The sequence below is a fragment of the Podarcis raffonei genome, chromosome 5 (genome assembly GCF_027172205.1).
Source record: "Podarcis raffonei isolate rPodRaf1 chromosome 5, rPodRaf1.pri, whole genome shotgun sequence".
Taxonomy (NCBI): Eukaryota; Metazoa; Chordata; class Lepidosauria; order Squamata; family Lacertidae; genus Podarcis; species Podarcis raffonei.
The window spans coordinates 35,013,289-35,034,909 of record NC_070606.1 but is presented as its reverse complement, the minus strand read 5'-3'; the positions used below and the strand labels follow the sequence as shown (position 1 = coordinate 35,034,909).

At 39.9% G+C, this 21,621-nt stretch overlaps 1 protein-coding gene across 9 annotated transcripts in view; it reads right to left on the bottom strand.

Moving 5' to 3' along the window:
- The window catches only part of PCDH15 (protocadherin related 15), a 628,220-nt gene that overhangs the window by 421,817 nt on the left and 184,782 nt on the right, over positions 1-21,621 (bottom strand). The window lies entirely within an intron of this gene.

Genomic DNA, 21,621 nt, shown 5'->3' with positions numbered 1-21,621 from the left:
AATAACTGTTTTCGTTCCTGAAGGATGTTGACATTTCTGGCAATCAGTTTGAAAGATAAAAAATCCAAAGCAAACAACTCAGCCGTTACAGGCACCAAGGGGAAAAATGTATTTCTTTTTTCTTAAATGCTGATATATATTGAGATACACACACACACACACATCCCAGAACGGCTGCATAGAATACACTTTGGAGGCAATTGTTAATTCAGTTTTACTAAAATGGACTATATAAGACTTCATCCTAGCTTTGGTTTTACTGAATATTTCACTTACATTTTTCTCCCAAATATTTTATCCCACAGTAGAAAATAAAAATATATCAAATGTATCTTCACTCTTAACAATAGCAAGCAAGAGTCCTTAAGACTTGGAATGTTTAGCCCAGGTCAAAATCCCCACTCTGCTGTGAAACTCAGCATAATGTACCTCAGGGGTTTTTGTGTGAATATAAAATAGGGTGGAGAGAGAACCTTGCACACTGCACTGAGCTCCTTTAGGAAAGGGTGGTGTGGTAACCCATGGGTTTGGAAAGAGTACTCACTGTGTGCGGAAAGCCTGCTCTAATACCAGGAAGCAGCAGGAGTAAGGATAACTTCAACAGTTGTATTTGTTGGTGAACAGCAGAACAACAGCTCAGCATAGCAGCTAGGACTTGTTACACAAACAAAACTAAGGTTCCAGCTTGTTCTCAGCAAGCTATGGAGGAAAACACACCCAGAGACGGGATGAAATTTTCTATTTCAGAGTAGGCCATATTTACTACCAGTGGAATATGAATAAGTAAACAAACATTACATTTCCCCAAACCAGAATGCCCAAATCCAAAAATTATGAATTTTTAACTAGAGATATAAAGGAGTACTTCTTAATTCTGGCAAATTGTTCTTGAACATGTTCTCATTATTTTGTCAGTTTGCATTGAATATATGCTATTTCTAGTCAATATGTTTTCAAAATTTCTCAAACAATTTGTGCATATTCTTACATTTGGTATGTTGCCAGGTTCTCCTTGCTGCCATGTGCGACAACAAGCTGCAATCAGCAAAATACAAAACAGAAGCAAACAAAAACAACAAACATACCGAAGACGTTGAACAAAAAAGAATCTAGGTTCAGATAGTTTAATTAGACTTTGCTTAATTTGTTTAGGCTGCATTGACTCCAGAAAACTAGCTAAATGAATTAAGTGAAGTCAATCTAATTAAGCAAATTTCAGCATTGTCAAAACAAGACAATTGAAGTAAATGTCAATTTCTGAGCATGCATTTCTGATGGTGTGGGGCTTGAAATTTAACCAGTTAGCAATGATAATCCACAGTAGCCTCTTTCTTCCAGGACACCTAAAGCTGGCAAACACTTAACACCTTGAAAAGCACAAGATACATTATAAATATTGGTTGAAATGGAATGGGTGCCCTTGTCCTCACAGGAGGGCTTCTGATCCTGCAGATCAGAGAAGGAGATGCCATTTTTGCCAGTTCTCTGTCTCCCCAGCACAACCTGAAGACCAGATCCAGAGACTTGAGGCTCCCTACAGAAGAGTGGAAGGTGACATCAGTAAAAAATATCCCCTCCTACTCTCCAGTTCTTGGATGCATCCACTGAATGAATAGCCCTTTGTGAGTGAAAGGGTCCAAATGGATTATATCCCTAAATTAGGCAAAAGTTGTTGCCTAACCTAAAACCAAACATTCAGTAGGGCAGTACTATTAAAGATAACTGTGTAATTATCCCAAGTGCAATATGATGCTCAATTCAGAGAAAACGGGTAGCTGTGTACCACCTCCAGTTTCAGAGGGAGCACAATTGCTAGGGAGATTGCTGTGGTGCTCAGGGTCTACTTGCAAGCTTCCCTCAGCGACATTATTTGTCACTCTGAGAATAAGATACTGGCCTAAATGGACCTTTGTTCCTATCCAGCAGGACTCTTATGGATAATGGCTTTCATGCTATGCGCAGGGTGTTAGGGAAAGGACCCATAGGAAGGAAGAGTAAGCTATAGCAGGTTTAAATAGCTCTCCACACTAGCTACTGGGAGCCCTCTCCTGAATCGCTCGAGTCTCAAAGACTCTAGTGTGCATTGCTTTCCTGTTTTTAAGCATTGGTCTATAGAGTTTAGAAGCCTGAAGCCCTATGTCATGTGCTCCAGTTGTAGAGTTCAATATCACAGGAGCAAGCTATTTGTCTTCAGAGTCCTTTTAGGTTTAACTCTAGTATCATCAATACTAGAGACAGGAGATGTAATAAAAATATTAGTTTCATTATAATGAAAGGCACCCTATGGAAAAAAGAAACTGTGGAAAAACTCTCCTCCCTAAAGCCATGCATGCTTATATTTGTTACCCCTGATATATTTTTCAGAATTTGAACTGACAACCCTGTAATATAAGTTCTCTCTCCAACTATAAAATGTATTCACATAAGTGAAGCACACCATGTTTCAGGAGACAAAGACAAGGAAATATAAAACAGACCAAAAAAAGTGGGAAAACGCAGCAGTATTTTTGCCTTTGTTTTAATTTTGAAGACAGCATGTAAGCTGCTTTTATTAAAGAAATTTAGCATCAATGCCTCTGAGATGCTTTTGTTTTGAATGATGGGAAAGCCTGTGAAAAGCCTGCATTTTTCAAGTGTGGCTAGGTTTAAACTTTTTTAACTGAATATTTGTGCACGTAAAACTTGTAAAACCATGTAACTTGCTGCACATTCTTCATTTCTAAGGAGCTTTATCAAGCCTGGGCAGCAGGGCACAGTGGATTCTCTTAATGTCTGAAAGTACACGATGCAGAGTTTAGTCACAGAGCCCCAACCCACAAGTCCATCAAAGTGGAAGATTTTGATTAAGTTTAGTATAGCAGGCATGGGTGATGGTTGCAGATTGTTCTTCCCATGACAGAGCATTTTGCTCTCTTAGTAGATGCAAGCTGCAAGCTGAACCCTGTATCAGAGGCGGCTTTAGAGAAGTGCGACTGGTTTGGCCACATTGGGTGCCACAACAATGCTGTAGAAGAGAGTGCAAGAGACAGGGGATGCCGACTTTTAGCGTCACACAGGGTACTGCCAAACTTTGAGAGCCCAAAGTCCACCTCTGCCCTCGTTGCACTTGCCTGATTTAATTTTTATCCAAGGACTTTGGCTTGCAGGTCAAGCAGAAAACATCTAAATGAGTAAATAACTGGTCAAGTTACATATATCAGATTGGAATTAAAGAACCTTTTAATGAGGGTGAAAGAGGAGAGCGCAAAATATGGTTTGAAGCTCAACATCAAAAAACCGAAGATCATGGCCACTGGTCCCATCACCTCCTGGCAAATAGAAGGGGAAGAAATGGAGGCAGTGAGAGATTTTACTTTCTTGGGCTCCATGATCACTGCAGATGGTGACAGCAGCCACAAAATTAAAAGACACCTGCTTCTTGGGAGAAAAGCAATGACCAACCTAGACAGCATCTTAAAAAACAGAGACATCACTTTGCCAACAAAGGTCCGTATAGTTAAAGCTATGGTTTTCCCAGTAGTGATGTATGGAAGTGAGAGCTGGACCATAAAGAAGGCTGATCCCTGAAGAATTGATGCTTTTGAATTATGGTGCTGGAGGAGACTCTTGAGAGTCCTATGGACTGCAAGAAGAACAAAGCTATCCATTCTTAAGGAAATCAGCCCTGAGTGCTCACTGGAAGGACAGATCATGAAGCTGAGGCTCCAATATTTGGCCACCTCATGAGAAGAGAAGACTCCTTGCAAAAGACCCTGATGTTGGGAAAGATGGAGGGCACAAGGAGAAGGGGACAACAGAGGACGAGATGGTTGGATAGTGTTCTCGAAGCTACCAGCATGAGTTTGACCAAACTGCGGGAGGCAGTGAAAGACAGGAGTGCCTGGTGTGCTCTGGTCCATGGGGTCATGAAAAGTCGGACACAACTAAACGACTAAACAACAACAACAACAACAAATTGTATTATGTCATGTGAAAAAGAGAGTAGTGCATTATCAAAGGGTAGGAATTTTAGGGAGCAATCCTACTCTCAACCCGCCTGCAAGCCCAGTGGGTTTTAATGGAGTTCATGGCAACTGGGACAGAAAGTGGAAGCAGGCAGATTGCTGTGCAAGACTGAAAGTGGAACAGTGATCAGCTTTCTTTTGGGGTCCAATGCAGTCATCTGCCCTACTGAGCCTGATACAATCAGCCCTAGAAAAGTCCATTTCTGCTGGCTCCTAGTGATGGTGATCCCACTTGTGGCATTACCACCTACATTTTCAGCAGGTGGAAAAGAAAGCTCTACACTACAGTTGTTACATGGGTCTCTCACTCTGCAGCTGGAGGTACATCAGATCTGGACAGGGGGATTCCTTCACCCAATCCACCTCACCAGGTATGTCAAAAGGAGCTTGGATGGCTCTGTTAGATAGCAATGTATAAAACATTTAACACAGCAAATGTCTCAGCTGATATACTGTAAAACTGTTCAGTAGCAACTGACCAAAAACCTCTAACAAAACTGATGTCTCATTATGACTCTAGATGATGTATATATCACTGAAGAAATATTGAATTAACCATGGTAGCTGACAAGTACATTAATATCTTACATGCCTATTAATTTTTTTCCTAAGCATTCATTTAATGACCAATCAATATTAAATTACAAAATAGGAACTGTCGAAGCACATTAAAATTTACTGCTTATTGGATATATTTCTACATTTGGATTTTATAGACTAATCTGAAATTATACACACCATATCTGAGTTTAACCTTCTTCTAAACCTTTACTTAAGTGTTTGTAGATATAGATGTCAGGATATATTCAGCCCAGCAAATATAGCTATTTCAACATCAACAAATGTTCTAGATTTTTGATAGTTTTGAAAATAAGATGAATAATTTTGTCTAAGTCATCAAAATATTTATTTATACATTATTTTCAACTGAAGTAAACAACGACTTCCTAGCCAAAAGTGTTTTGCCCTAGATTAGTGCGTAAATTTTCTTGATTGTGCCTTTGATTTTGCTAGATTAAAACTGATTGCAGCTTGTTAAATTGACAGACTAATTTTCTGCTTTAAAAACAGAAACAACTATTTTGAATGAACTGACACTGTATTTTGCTATATGACATGAAATTAACCATTTCTTTCCCTATGCTGTAAACAGCAGCAGATAATTACATGCTCAAAGGAAGGATTAAGAAGAAACCAAGCGTTCTTTGTCCCTCTCCACTGAAATATATTCCTGTAACCATAAAACTGTGGCATAAGTTCCAAAATCCTAAAGCAAAGCACTTTTACTATTTCATTTTACTTGAGCTGCCACCCAATAACGCTTGGTGAGTTATCATATACATGTGGTGAATGTTCAACAAAAAGCCAACTTTTTAGTTAATCAAAGGTTTTTAATCAATCAATGTGGCTGATTGGAACTCTACTGAAGAGGCAGTGTCATCTAGTTTAGTCACTAGGTGGCAATGGACCTCACTGTATTTGGGTGGAGCCAGGAGTTTCTTGTGTTGGTTATATAATGAACTTCTTGTCTAGCTTCCTGACATGTGTTCTTTGAGCATTTCATGGCACTTGCCTTGGGGATCACACTACCCACTGAAGTTCCAGGCTCCAACATAAAACACATTTCATTAGATACAAACAAACAAACAAACAAACAAACAAACAAACCTACGGGCTTTCCCAAAAGGATGAGTTGACTCATGGGCAGAATCATATTCTTTTGGAAACTGTTTTCATCTGTCTTTATAATTTCATTTTTATTGTTGTATATTGCAATGATATTATCTAACGTTTGTCCATCTATAAACCTTATGAATAAATAATAATAATAATAAAGTTTCCATAGTAGCAGTATTACATGGATATATTTTTACATAACACAATAGCTGAGCGTAAAAACTGCAATGGAATGATGGGTGAGGAAGATAAGCTTCTTGACCAAAGGTCCAAAAGTATTAAGATAATTATTTGATCACAATAAGCACCAAAACAATTCCCACCCCCATGCCAATTTATTATCCACTAAGGAACATGATAAATAAAAACTATACTGCAGTTTCCCAGCTATTGCAAAGGGCTGAATCAGCTAATCTCTAGACCCACAGCTGGTTTTTCAGCTCTCCAGTCTGAAAAGCCATTATTTACACCTAACTGCTGCTCAACCCCAGGCATAATTCATTCTGCCTGTGCCTGTGCAATATTCAGTCTTGGCTGTATGGGTGAATTTTGACGGGTTCCCTAGTTTTGCATGTGTCTAAAGATCTATTGGATGTGGGTGGCGCTCTGGGTTAAACCACAGAGCCTAGGACTTGCCGATCAGAAGGTCGGTGGTTCGAAAGCACGTCAAAGTGCAAGTAGATAAATAGGTATCACTCCAGCGGGAAGGTAAACAGTGTTTCCGTGCGCTGCTCTGGTTCGCCAGAAGCGGCTTAGTCATGCTAGCCACATGACCCGGAAGCTGTACGCCGGCTCCCTCGGCCAATAAAGTGAGATGAGCGCCGCAACCCCAGAGTCGGTCACGACTGGACCTAATGGTCAGGGGTCCCTTTACCTTTACCTTTAAAAATCTATTACCTTAGAGACTCTCCTACTTTCTAGGTTCAATATGCATCCAATCACAGTTGTGACACTCTGATTAACAGTAGCAGATTCTGAAAGTGTCCATACTGCAGAAACAAACATTTAAGCTAAAATTGGTTCACATGATTTGGGGGTGTATTTAAATTGAGTTTTGTGTATTTCACTTAAAGTATCCCACCTCCTAAAAGAGAGAAAATGTTATTTTATACTTTTGTTGCAGGGATAAATGATCTTGCAAGGACAGAGCTGATACTTTTAGAATTATATATGTTACTTTTAGGGATGTAAGCAAGCACTGTTTGCATTTCACCTTGTGTTTGTTACATGCAGCAATGTGTCAATTTCACAACTACACTATTTATCTTTCTGTAGCTAAATTACATAATTTACGTAACTTACATAATTAATTACATAAATTACATTGTCATTATGTTATTCTAACACATTCACTTCATTGCAAAGGAAACAAAATGCAAATAGGGGTGGGGGAATCATGATCAATTATGTAAGTTATGGGAATTTTTAGTATTCAAGACTCTGCAAAAGAAACTCAGCAAAAGAATATCATATATTCTAGCTTCTATGATTAGTTTAGACATAACAGTTCTTCACATTTGTAATCATTCCCATTAGTGCTGGTTCTCATTATTCTGTGACTTAATATTACTCCATTAAATTTTGTAGTTCTTCATTGTAGTAACAGTTTAAAACATTTATTTTTATATTAATTGTATTCTATTATAATGGTAATTAATAACTAAATGGATTTAATTTAGTAACTGAACTCTAAAGTAACCCCAGAACATCACTCAGTAAAACAATTACATGGTAGAATGAAATTAGATCAGTAATGCAACTTTATGGCCATTCAAGCAAAAAAAAACACAAAAAACCAACTTATGTAATGGAGCTACTCAAGGAAAAAGTTGTGAAACCTATCAGAATGTGTTTCATAAAAGTCCAAATACCAACCCAACTGAAAATGTTTACCCAGCTTTGAAGTTTTTTTTCTACAATCAACTGATATATAAATTTTATGAAGCAAAGGTGGGAATAGCTCAGGTGTATTTGTAGATAGCAAATGGTAAATTAAAATACGCTTTTATTGAGCATATTTATCTGTCTTTCTATCTTTCAATGATATTATGACAACATAGGTTTTCTGGGTAGTATCCAATAAAAATTAAAACAAGACTATAAAACCATTCAAAACTAATACAGCAGAAAACTAGTAGCAGAAAATAAAACCAATTTAACAGAGCTCAGAGCAGCACCTAACTGTCATGGATTTTAAAAGTACAAGAATATCCAAACAATATGAAAACTACTCAAAGGGTTTAATATTGAAAACTCTGAGAAATGCCAAGGTCTCCAACTTTTGCTTAATGGTTCATAACATGGGTATCAGGATAGCTTCTCTAGGGAGACTTTACACAAACATAAAAGTTCTTCTTTCTTACAACTACTCATCATACCTAATTTGATGTAGACATCTGGAGAAGGGCATCAAGATCCCTTCAGATCCCTTCAGGGAATGAGATTCAATCCCCTGGAGAAGATGTCTTCAAGATCCAAACTGGCATATCTGGTATACTAAAACCGACAAATCTATCACTCTCTCAGCTAAATAATTCAAAACAGAGTGGCGCTTCATTAGCAGGACAGAAAGCAAAATTTAAGTTGATTGACAGTGTCTTGGGCTGTGTGCAGATTCCTGTTCACTCTGCATCCAGTGAACTCCCACCACTGACTTGGGAAATGATCTACCCATATTAGCCACAACTCATATCTATCCAGGACCTATCCTGTCTATCTTAAAAAATACTGCATTTTGATACATTTATCCCAAATCAGCTTTGATCTGAATTGAGAAGAAGAATAACCTTGCTGTGCTTTAAACCAGTAAATGTGTTTACAGTCTTAGATTCAGGGGATTGAATCTCATTTCTACTAACCCCTCAAGCCCGGAAATGCAATGGTTGTTTATCAATATATTTCAGCAGATTTATATCCTGCCCTTCTCTCGATTCTCAGGGCAGCAAACAACGCAAAAGACAACTACAAAAATCCATTCACAAAACATTAGCAAGACAGCAAACCATTAATTGCTAGAGGCAGGAGCAATATATAAAAACAACCTAAAACAAGAGGTCAGTCTGCTAAAGATGCACCAAGGCTGCATGCCATATACTTGCCAGAACTTGTATTGACTAGGCAGTTGAAAGCATGAGGCAGAGAGTTTTAAATTTAGCCATGGTCACAGAGAAGGCCTGATTCTGCATCCCAGCCAGTCACACCTTCACCACTGTCAGGATGCAGAGAAGAGCCTCACCTGTTAATTTTAAAAGAGTAGGCAGGCTATTAAGGAGCATAGCTGTCAACTTACAGATTTGAAAATAAGGGACCAGCAGCCTCAAAAATAAGGGATCAGCAGCCAAAATAAGGGATTTTCCCAGCACAGGTATATTCAACTTCTGAGCCCCTCCAAGCCAAAGGCAGAAAGCCCAGCCAGCAGCCAAACGAAGCCTCAAGCAATGGTTCCCACAGCACAGCAACCTGGCAAAGGGGATGCAGCAAGGAAAACCACCATCACCTCTCTGCTGGGAAGCGCTGAGCAAAGGCGAGTCCCCAGGCAACGGGGCTGATTTGATTGGCACAAGGCATGCAAGCTCCACCCCCAGTCATTCTTAGATTCCTTATTGGGTGAGCAACACAGCCAAGCAACACAGTTGGAGCTCCCTGGCTGGCAGGGAGGGAGGGAGAGGAGCTGCTTCCTTTGAAACCCGGGGAATTTAAGGGACATCATCAATAAGGGACAGCAGCAGGACACAGCGCTGGGATAAGGGACTTTCCCGCCAAATAAGGGACAGTTGACAGCTATGTTAAGGAGGAGATGGCACTACTTTTACAGTCATCCATCTAGAAGAAAAAGAATATATTGTTGTGAGTTTGGGAGCGGGGGCCAGTTCCTTCTAATTCCCTGGAAACAGCAAGTGTTAAAATCTAATGGAGGATCCCATTGTTGAATTAGCCAGGGAAGGGTCTACTTGCCACCTAAGTACCAGCACAAGTATAGTCATTAGTATATTAAAGGAAGTTTCTCTGTGCCAGAGGGGAAATGGGTAGGCCCCCTTCATCACATGGCTGGTAGTGAGAAGGGCAATAGCCAGAGTCAAGTGAGAGAGCTGGGCTAGAAGCAGGCAGCAACAAGAGAGACAGAGCCATGCTTGATTTTGTTGCATTATAGCTCACTATTTAACAGGAACAGACAGGGATTGGAAGAGGACAGCAAAATGTTTCCTAACACATGGAATCTAAGTTGCGAACGATCATAATATATAAAGCTATTTAATATATATACATATTACATAGCCTAGAAGTTAAGAGAGGGGCCTTAATGTACAATTTCCATGCTCTTTAGATGTATGAATGTGTTTCTAAGGGCCTTTTCTTAAGCCAAAAATCATTTGATCTTGGAATATATTGTTATAGCTCTGTATTTCATGTGCTGCTCGTCACTCTGGATAATTTACCTGTGAAGTGGTCAGGAAAAAACACATTAGTAAAACTAAAATTTCATTATTTTTTACAATATTTACACTATGCAAAAAAAATTAGAAAAGATAAAAAGAGATAAAACAAATTAAGTTTTCTATGGAGCACAATCTCATATATCATCCTGTACTGTCAGATTTGTTCCGCATCTCTAATTCTTTATTCCACTGTTTGAAATGGAACAGGTTTTGCTGATTGGTCTTATGTCTGTCATTGATTGTAACACCCTTCTATTTCCCTGCATACTTGTTGTAGATAATATTAGGCACAACAAAAGGCATTCATCAGCTAGCATTTTCACAAACTTTCTTTGAAAGACTATTTTAATTATAATATATTATGTTTTCTAGTTATTGAAGAATACAATTTTCATTGACTCCAAACTGTCCAGTTTTGCTTTAATTATTTAAATAAGGCTTGCTCTGGCATAACATTTGTACAGCCAAGTCCAATGAATGTTTCCTTAGAAATAAGTCATACTGTGTGCATTGGGACGTATTCTCAACCAAGCATGCATCAAATTGCTGACTTATTTTCTTTACTTGTTTCTTTAGGATCTCTGTAATTTTTCACCACTTCCTGGTGAATTATTATGAGGACATTTCTCAAATATGCCACAGCACAATGTGCCAGTGAAATAATGTTACTACATTTCATGAAATTCCAGAGTCTCTGAAGAAGAAAATATCTGTAAATGTATTATGTATTTAACCTGTTTTGAACAAACTATGCATAAATTGCTGGTTGCAAGAACCTGAGTCTGCCAGATGTTCAAACAAAGAAACAAAAGGAAAGATCCTGCTATGCCAGTTGATGTAATCTGCATTAGTAAAGCCTGATCATATGATTTAGCACCGCAAAGAAAATTACATTTGTAGGAAGTTCTTTTACAATTGTCATATGACACCGATCCCATCTATCCCAAGTCAATGTTTTTCTTCTTCTTCTTACTCTTGCCAGATCTACTAATTAGAACCAATACATGAAGCTGCCTTAAATCGAGACAGCCAATTGGTTCATCTAAATCCCTGCAGACAGAAAACCAAATGTGAGGGAGAGTGCTAGAGGTAATTTTTGTACAAACTAGCATTCAATCACATGAGTATCCACCAGCATTCTCAGGAGCCCAGAAAATGGACTACCATCTCAACGATGACTAGACCTCAGGCACAATTATACTCTAGACTCTGTAACTGGAATCATCAGAAGAGACCCAACATTCAACATACAGTGTTTAGAAGACACTAAATTGATCTACGTAAAGCAATTCTTTTTACCCTGTGGTAACTATAGAAAGCTGCCCTTCAGGCAGGTTTTTACAGTTGTGTTTTGATGGCTCTTGTAGCTGAAATCTATAGTGTTGTTACTCAGAAATAATCTGCTAAACAACCCCTATGGAGAACATTTTGCTGTAACAATACATTTTCCCTTCTTAATCTCTTAAATTTCAGAAAACAAATTCTGCATAGAACAAATTCATCTTTAAGAATCTGAGAGCTATGATCTGGTCAACATTATTTACATTTAGTCACAGGAAGATTATAATAAGCAGGGGTGGAATTTGGTAATATGGCATCCCGTGAGAGGCCAAAATTTTATGCCCCTCCCCCAGATGGTGCAACAGGAGGCTGGCACTCCCTTCTTCTCCCCATGTCTTCTCCTATCCTAGCCTCTCCTCTCCATTTTTCCTCTCCTTCCCCCCAGCTTGATTCTCCCTCCCAGGAAAAAAAAATTCACAAAGTCAGAGGGAGCTCTTTGGATTTTCTATCCATCTTTCTCAAGCATAAAGAAAAATTCAAAGTTTAGAAATTGCCTCCTCTTTTCTCCAAAAAAGAGAGAAAGCTGTCAACTCCTAACGAAAATCATTCACCATTGGCTTCCAGTCTCACTACCTGCCTTACTGTTACCATGCATAAGAGAGGGACATGGGATGGGGATAGTCCTACCTCTCAGTCCACCTACTGAGTGAGGGAACCGATCTCACCACTCCCCTCTCCTCCCCTCCATTTGGTTCCTGTGCAGGCAAACTGGCACTGCCATAAATTCGCCCAGGTAATAATGCATATTTCTTGCGTTATAATATATTCATCTTAGTATTTCTCAGATTCTGACTGCCATTGGATATAAGAGGTAGGACAGGTGTGGAAAGAATAATGGAAAAAATAAATGGCCATTACATGGATATATATATATTTATTATCTACGATATACTTGTTTCCCTTCTTGAAATGCACATCTTGCCCATAATGTCACGGTGAAGGTATATTTAGCTTGACTGGAACAAACTAAAGTGCAATTTTAAAACTGAGTATGGCACCTTGCCCTCTGCAAATGCTTCTGAGGTAAATGGTTTGCTGTAATGTCAGGCCAGCCTAAAAACAAACAAACAAAAAAAACCACCTCTGCAGAAAATATCCTTTAGGCCCCAAATATTCTTACTGAGTCTGCCAGAGAAGTTCTCCTGAGCCACATTTGGAAAAGAACTTTGGGAACTCGTTAAAGCCTGCTTCCAAAGAGAGGTGAGGCTTAGAAATACCTGAATTATTTTCCAGCTCATATTAAAATCAAAGTAGGTGATCAATTGCCTATTTTTCCTATGCAAAGAAATGGAGGAACAGAGCACTCTTACATTGCATAGAAGAAAAGTTTCCTTAGATTGAAACCTTCTATTTTTTTTCTCTCCCTACGGAAGCACCTTTAGCCCCATTCAAGGGCTGAATTCAAGGTGTAGGTAGGAGATGGGCTTATCCCTTATTGGTCCTCAGCAAGGAAAACCAACAACCCTCAGCTGTAGCTCAGTGACATAGCATCTCCTTTGCATGCAGAATGTCCCAGGTTCAAGCCCCAGCACCTGCAGTTAGGGCTAGGAATGTCCCACCAGGAAAGTCTACTTTCAGAAATCCTGAAGAGCCACTGGTCTGAATCAGTGTAAATTGATGTTAGACTACAAGGTAGGAAATGCAAATGGCTTGCACCAGGCATGGGTAAATGACCTAGGCATAACAACAGATGAACATGCCTGTTTAAAGTATGGGTGAAACCTCTTATGAAGGTAGTGTTTCACTGGCACTGGAATCCAGGCAAGCTCTCTTGTGTCACCTCTGCAACATCCCAATGCTGGTGGCAATAGGAGGGGACCTCATTCATTTATTGTGGGAGCTTAGTGGGCTTGGGCAAAGCATTTTTAATAGTTTCTAATGTTATTGATTAACCACTGAACCCAAACCGTGCTCTGGCCCTTCTTTCACTAGATGACAATCCAGACTCTCCGTTTAGACATAAGGGCTTAACTGCCATGCTGTTCACTGCTGCCTGTTTAGAGATTGCCTCCCACAGAAAGACCCCAATGGTCTATCTTTCATGGGATGGTAAGAAACAGTCTGAGATATGGTTCTTTCCAAGAATTTAACACAACACTGAATGGTTGTTCGAGGCCAAACAAAACATGATCATTTTGACATGTCAATGATATAAATCAAAGTGATTTTAATGTTAGACCTCCAACCACTCACACCGACTTATGAAAAGGCAGGCAAGGCCTGTTCCATTATTTTCACCCCTGTCCAAAGGGGAATAGTCGCCTTCTGGCCTGGCCTGTCATGCTCTGGTACTCCTCCAAGTGTTGCCAATTGGCTTTTCCCCATGCCATGGGAAACTGGTGCACAGGAACACAGTGTCAAACACAGTGGAAGCCAAGGCACTCCTCCAATTGCTGCTGCTTGCTTGGCTTCTCAAACCTGATTTTTTAATTATTTTGACATGAAGATCTTGGGTAATTTCCAGATTAATCCAAGAGGAGCTTCTGAGAACATGCCCATCACTAACTCTTACCTTTAAATGACAATGAAATTAATGAATGCTCAAAGCTTTTCAGATATCTCTCGTAGAGCAGGTCTCAGATTATGTATCTGGAGTGGAGCAATGATGCTGAAGACTACCGGGACTGGAAGTATGTGTCCCATGCAAACATAATGCTGGTTCCCTGCAAACCAGTCATTTTAAATTGTCTCAATAAAGCAAAGATCCTTCTCCTGTCTCTTCTTCAATCTTGTGCAAATTCCATCATTGCCTTGTGTGCATTAGCCATTGCCCAGTGTTGTATGTGCACCAAGGCTAACGATGGATAAGGCTTAGCAAGAATTGCATCCATTTAGCCACGAAAGAAGGCAAGGGTTTGGTGTGAGCTTACAATCCTTGATTCTGTTTAGCCTTAATCATTATTAGGACTGGTTCAAGCACAATGAGACACTATGGTTAAGGCTAACAAAGGAAGGGGAAGGGGAATTTGTACAGAGAGGGGAGGACTGATGAGGAGGGAAGGATATTCTGGAAGCTGGGGCCCATTTTATAAACTTCAGTTTTAGGGATCCAGTTTTCTGTCTGCACTGAGTCAAAGTCTTAGAAATCACAGTCATTATCTGTTAAGATGGAATAAAGCCCATTGCTTCTTCATTCTAGCATGTCTAAGTATTTCAATACACTTTCATACAGCAAAGCTTGAACCTAATTAAGTTTGCAATTGCTTTCTCCACTCCCTTATGATTGAAGCAATCTGCAGACAGAGACAAATGTGACATAGTACCATGCTTCTGTAACCCCCCCCCCACAAAACCCCACATTTTTTCCTTTTAAAAACTGTTTTTACCTACCCAGTCATAGGATATTACTGTGTAATTTGAAATCTCAAAACCTGCACTGTAAACACTTATTTGACCTGATTATTTTACTAACCCCGGAATTATTTTTTTTGTCTGTAATAGCTCAACATGGTACTCTAATTTTGGTCAACTCTGTGAAATAAGGACCTTCAAAGTTAAAAAACTCTTAACTTAAAACACTAAATTTGCTTTATTGAAACTGGGGGGAAGACAATATTATCTGCCTGTTTTATGCTCTGATAACATTCTCATTGAAGCTAAAGCAATAAACTTTAATCCTTTACACTTTTTCTAACTTCCAATTTCTGCTTTAACAAACAAAACTGATTGTGAATCAGATGAGAGAGGGAAGTACTTTATCTTCATTAGCTTAAATCAGAATGCCCTTCAAGAAGAATGAGATGTAAAAGCATATAAATGTTAAGTTTCCTGCTTCTTAATTGGCATATTCAGCCTGTAAATATACATTCTAAACCGATTACTTCACTGTGGAAGTGCTGAACACAACTTTGCACTAAGGAGATAGATGTACAGTCATTGTGCACGATAAGGATTAATGGGCATTAGATCTTTATATAAATAATGTAGTAGAACACCGCCAGACAGTTGTAGATGCCTGAATTATGTATTTTCTGCTAACGTTTACAACTTAAAAGGCATTGTGAGGTCAAATCTGATGACCTCATTGTACACCCGCAATATATTTAGGAAAAAGCATCTATCTTTTCTGTATGACACAGTCAGTGAAGTCAATGGGAACTTTGTAAAATGGAATGTAGTTTTGGAACATGAACTGCTATGGCACCTATGTTTCATCTGAGTTTATGGAGGCGTCTTTTAATTTCGTGACTGCTGTCACCATCTGCAGTGATCATGGAGCCCAAGAAAGTAAAATCTCTCACTGCCTCCATTTCTTCCCCTTCTATTTGCCAGGAGGTGATGGGCCCAGTGGCCATGATCTTAGTTTTTTTGATATTGAGCTTCAGACCATATTTTGCGCTCTCCTCTTCCACCCTCATTAAAAGGTTCTTTAATTCCTCCTCACTTTCTGCCATCAAGGTTGTGTCATCTGCATACCTGAGGTTGTTGATATTTCTTCTGGGAATCTTAATTCCGGCTTCGGATTCATCCAGCCCAGCCTTTCGCATTATGAATTCTGCATATAAGTTAAATAAGCAGGGAGACAATATACAGCCTTGTCGTACTCCTTTCCCAATTTTGAACCAATCAGTTGTTCCATATCCAGTTCTAACTGTAGCTTCTTGTCCCACATAGAGATTTCTCAGGAGACAGATGAGGTGATCATGCACTCCCATTTCTTTAAGAACTTGCCATAGTTTGCTGTGGTCGACACAGTCAAAGGCTTTTGCATAGTCAATGAAGCAGAAGTAGATGTCTTTCTGGAAGTCCAGTCAGCTCCAGGTCTTGTTTTTGCTGACTGTATAGAGCTTCTCCATCTTTGGCTGCAGAGAATATCATCAATCTGATTTCGATGCTGCCCATCTGGTGATGTCCATGTGTAGAATCGTCTCTTGTGTTGTTGGGAAAGAGTTTGTGATGATCAGCTTGTTTTATCTCATTTATCTCTTGATTCCCTACTTTAGCATTCCAATCCCCTATAATGAGAAGAACATCCTTCTTTGGTGTCATTTCTATAAGGTGTTGTAAGTCTTCATAGAATTGGTCAGTTTCAGTTTCTTCAGCACCAGTAGTTGGTGCATAAACTTGGTTTACTGTGATATTAAAAGGTCTGCCTTGAATTCGTATCGAGATCATTCTATCATTTTTGAGATTGCATCCCAGTACAGCTTTCACCACTCTTTTCTTGACTATGAGGGCCACTCCATTTCTTTTACGGAATTCTTGCCCACAGTAATAGATATGATGGTCATCCGAACTGAATTCGTCCATTCCCGTCCATTTTAGTTCACTGATGCCCAGGATGTCAATATTTATTCTTGCCATCTCATTTTTGACCACATCCAACTTACCAAGGTTCATGGTTCTTACATTCCAGGTTCCTATGCAATATTTTTTCTTTATAGCATTGGACTTTCCTTTCGCTTCCAGGCATATCCGCAACTGAGCCACCTTTCGGCTTTGGCCCAGCCGCTTCATCAGCTCTGAATCTGCTTGTACTTGTCCTCCGCTCTTTCTCAGTAGCATGTTGGACACCATCTGACCTGAGGGGCTCATCTTCCAGCGTCATAACTTTTATATGCCTGTTGTTTTTGTCCATGGAGTTTTTTTGGCAGGGATACTGGAGTGGCTTGCCAGTTCCTGCTCCAGGTGAATCACGTTTGGTCAAAACTCTCCATTATGACCTGTCCATCTTGGGTGGCCATGCACGGCATAGCTCATATCTTCTCTGAGTTATTCAAGCCCCTTCGCCACGGCAAGGCAGTGATCCATGAAGGGGGTTTATGGTAATAGGGAGTCAAAATTCACACAAGAATATTGGGAGTAATGTTAATTAATTTTACTACTTTTTATGCTGTTTTTGTCACTCTTCTAAACAACAAAGTGTTTGAAATGGTACCTTGAGATGGCACCTAAAATGAAACGAAATAAAGCTTTCCAAAAGTCTTCACAGTTTATTTTTTAATGCATCAGTTTATATACACAAAGACTAGCACAGTCATCACATGTTGATAAAATGCCTCAGTAGATGAAATTGTCATGTTATATGGAAAGAAATATAAGGATTGGAACAATCTGATTTGCCCGAGATGGAGTTTGAAAGGGCCAGAGGCACAACAGGATAAGCCCAGTTTCACACCTTCTAACCAAAGCAAAAGGAAGGAGCAAGCTGGGAGGTCACACTTCTCCATTGTGCCCATTACTTTCCATAAGACCAATCAATCAAGTTATGGGTAATTCAATTCAAATGTATTGTATGCATTTCCTAATCAACAATTCTGTCAAAGAACAACATGTGGATAGCAGGGGTGAGGGTGGAGAAGCCTAGATACTGTTATCAATACTTTGTATTTTTGGGGTAGTCTTGTTCAGACAAATCAGATGACCCTCTGAATGACCTTTGAAATCCTATGTGAGCTTGTTTATAGTCCCAAAATGCCTCACTTCATTATTTTTAATGGTTCATGCTACAGAAAGCTTTGTACCCAGTTTGTGCACATTCCTCATGGGCTTTAATACCTGGCATAGTTTGCCACTTCCTGTCCTAGATTACTGCCGAAGAGAGGATACATAATTTATCAAAATTATATCACCATTTAAGATATAAAATCAAAACCAGCAATCTCCAGTAAGCTTTCACTTCAATTGCATTTCCCTCCATTCAGATTGAAAACAAAGAGAAAAGTAGGTCAATTTTTAAAACTATTCATATAATGAATTTATATGTAATGGAATCTTCAAAGCATTTCATATTTCAGAATGCCTAAATTGGCCAAACTTTACTCACACAATGATAATAAAATATCATCATAAAATAATGATATGAATACTCTCTCACACAGTAGGACAATCACTGTCTCAGTTGTGCTTACCCAAACAGTATTCCTAATTGTTTGAACTCACTAAGACTGTCCCTGTTGTCACTTCAGCACCTACTGAAGATCTTCCTCTCTCAACAAGCTTTTTAATCTGAGATGTTTCCAAATCTGCATCTGTATTGGAATTTTTAAAAAAAGAAAATATATGTTTCTTGTTTCATCACTTATTGTTTGCTGCCCTAGACTCCTCTGTGGGGGAAGAGCATGATATAATTTTAATTAATTAATAATTGTTAAAATGACTATACTGTACCAGCAAAGCCACTCCCGACCTAAAGAGGGGGTGGGGTTGCGGTCGCACGCCCCCATCTACTTCTCGCGGGGCTGGGGCCAGCCCCGCGGGTCGCAGGGATTCCCTTAGCATTAATATTCATCGCCCACAGCGTCAGCCAATCGGCTGGCGCTGGGGGCGGGCCCACCAGGGAGCATTTAGGGTCGGGGCAGCCCTGGCTCGCCCCTTTTCTCTCTTACAGCTGCTGCGGTTTCCCACCCACCCACCCTCTAGGTTTGCTTTCTGACTTTGCTATGGGCTTCGGCTGGTCGCCGCAAGGGGCCTGGTAGGAGTTTTTCCATTTGGCTAATTGGCTGTATTTTGAAGCCACTTGGTTTTTTTGCCTACCTCGTAGCAAAACATCACAACTCCTTGGTTTTGGCGGTTAGGCATTGGCAGGGGGCATTGTCATGCAAATGAAGTCGGGGGGGGAGGAATGCCATCACCTCCCCCAAATCTTGAAGGGTGGTCTGTTAAAGGACTCCGAGGGGCGTCGCCTCGTCCGAAACCTACGGAGGCTAGGGCCTAAAGCGCGCTCCTGAGCGGTAACCCCTTGGGGAGCGCCTACGGATGTGCATCACGGGGGGCTCCCCCTGTTGGTGTTTAACCCTTCCCGGTTAGTCCGGATAGTCTGTTAGGGCCAATGCCTAAAGCCAATACCGCTCTTACCTGTAATCAATAAAGTTGTGGCCATTTTCGCCCATTAACCTAAATTCTTGTGTCCGGTGTCTTTATTTACTCCATCTGTGGGAGGGGGCGGGTATCGCCACGCAAAGTACATGATGCTATCATCTATCTATCTATCTATCTAATCTATCTATCATCTATCTACAAGAACTAGGTAAATCCTGCCCCCCCCCCCCGCAAGGAGATTAGAACATGAAAATCTAATCCAGTGTTCTGCTCACAGAAGAACCAACAAGATGCCTACAGGAAGCACATGATCAGGTCATCTCCTGCCAACTGCATGACACTGCATCTAAGAGAGTTATTGTGGCTTTCCCAGTGACAGGAATGAGGACAGTTCAACTCAAACTGAGCTAACAGTGACTACCATTCTTAATAAGAACCCTTCTTGGATGCTATTGTTACTTATTTTCATAGCTTTCTAAAAATTTGGGTAAGGAAGGACCCCCGTCGATGAGAAAAACAAACCCGCTTTTCAATTATTGTCCTTTTACCCTTTTCCAGACCTGCTAGATGAAAAGTTTTGCTGTATCTAAGACCTTGCCCTTGCTTCATAAATATGGCTTCACTAACCTCAGTTATAGAGGGATGCAGGTGGCATTGTGGTCTAAACCACAGAGCCTAGGGCTTGCTGATCAGAAGGTTCATGGTTCAAATCCCCGCGACGGGGTGAGCTCCCGTTGCTCGGTCCCTGCTCCTGCCCACCTAGCAGCTCGAAAGCATGTCAAAGTGCAAGTAGATAAATAGGTACCGCTCCGGCGGGAATGTAAACTGTGTTTCTGTGCACTGCTCTGGTTCACCAGAAGCGGCTTGGTCATGCTGGCCACATGACCCAGAAGCTGTCTATGGACAGACGCCGGCTCTCTCGGCCTATAGAACAAGATGAGCGCACAACCCCAGAGTCATCCGCGACCGGACCTAACGGTCAGGGGTACCTTTACCTTTTTTAACCTCAGTTATATCTTCCCCTGAGGATGTTGCAAAGACAACCTGAACATCAACTGTGATGTAGGTTGATTCAGTCAAGTTAAAGTTTTGCATGCCTTGAAGCAAGGTGGGGTCTACAAGGAGGCCACTTCTACACTCCAAGCTATACTCAGCACCACATGCCATGAAATTGTGGAGCATCTAAGCTGTAGTAAGAGATGCCCATTGCAGTCTTCTTTAAAAAGCAGATATACTACAGATGACATTTGTTTCAAAGTTAAATTCTGAAATGCAATTTGAATGATTTCTCATCTGCCTCAGATTTGCACAGAAGGAACTTCTAAAAGATAAGGACACATCATCATCATTCTGAAAATGAATCTGCCGTCTAAAATCACATTAGTGTTGTTCATTCTGCTTTGCAGAAATGAGCACATAACTCACTTGCAGTGGTTGAATCTTTACAGAGGAAACACCATAAAATTTTTGATATCCTCTAGGGCAAATGTCTGCATGGGAAAGATAGTGAAGAATTATAGGATACATGAACCTTGAGCAACCTCCTCCTTGATGATATGTAATTACCTGCCAGCCACTAAGGCAGTAAGTAGTAACTATAAAAAATTCATTGTTCCATTGGACTCAGTGGACACAACCCATTTGAGAGCTTTACAAAACCTTAAAGAGCAATTTCTCTTTAAATAGCAAATGTTTTAGGGCTAGGAAAAAACCTGATGCCTTTAACTAATAAATCATAATCATTAGAGGGAAATGAAATTTCCATCCAATCAATATCCTAAATCACATCTTTGATAAGCACTACATGTATAGATGTTTGCTCTTATTAGATACTGCCTTACTATGTCTGCATAAATATACAAAACTATTTGTCAGTCAATGTTTTGTCATTGACAAATCCTGCAATCAAGAGGGAAGTATCATTAAAGTAATATATGAGGACAAGTGAAAACATTCTTGCAAAGTTTAGACTAGAAAAAAATGGGTGGGACACACAGGGGAATGAAAGATAACAGAATCTTATGTTCACAACTTTCTAAGAAAGAATATGTAGAATCATGCATCTCTACTGCACAAACAATAACATTTAATATAACATATTTGTATACTATTGTAAAATCATAAAAAGGGCTCTGCTGGATCAAACCATATGCTCATCTAGTCCAGCATCCTGTTCTCACAGAAGCCAGCCCTATGTCTGCAACCAGAACATGAGGGCAACAGTACAATCCCCACTTGTGATTCCCAGCAAATGGTCTTCAGAGGCACAGTACTTCCGGCAGTGGAGACTGAACACTAGATACTGATAGTCTTATTCTCCATGAAATTATTTCTGGACATGAGAAAATAGAATAAACTTCACCAGGGTGGTGGGAAGTGCTTTTTGTCATTGTTGTTCATTT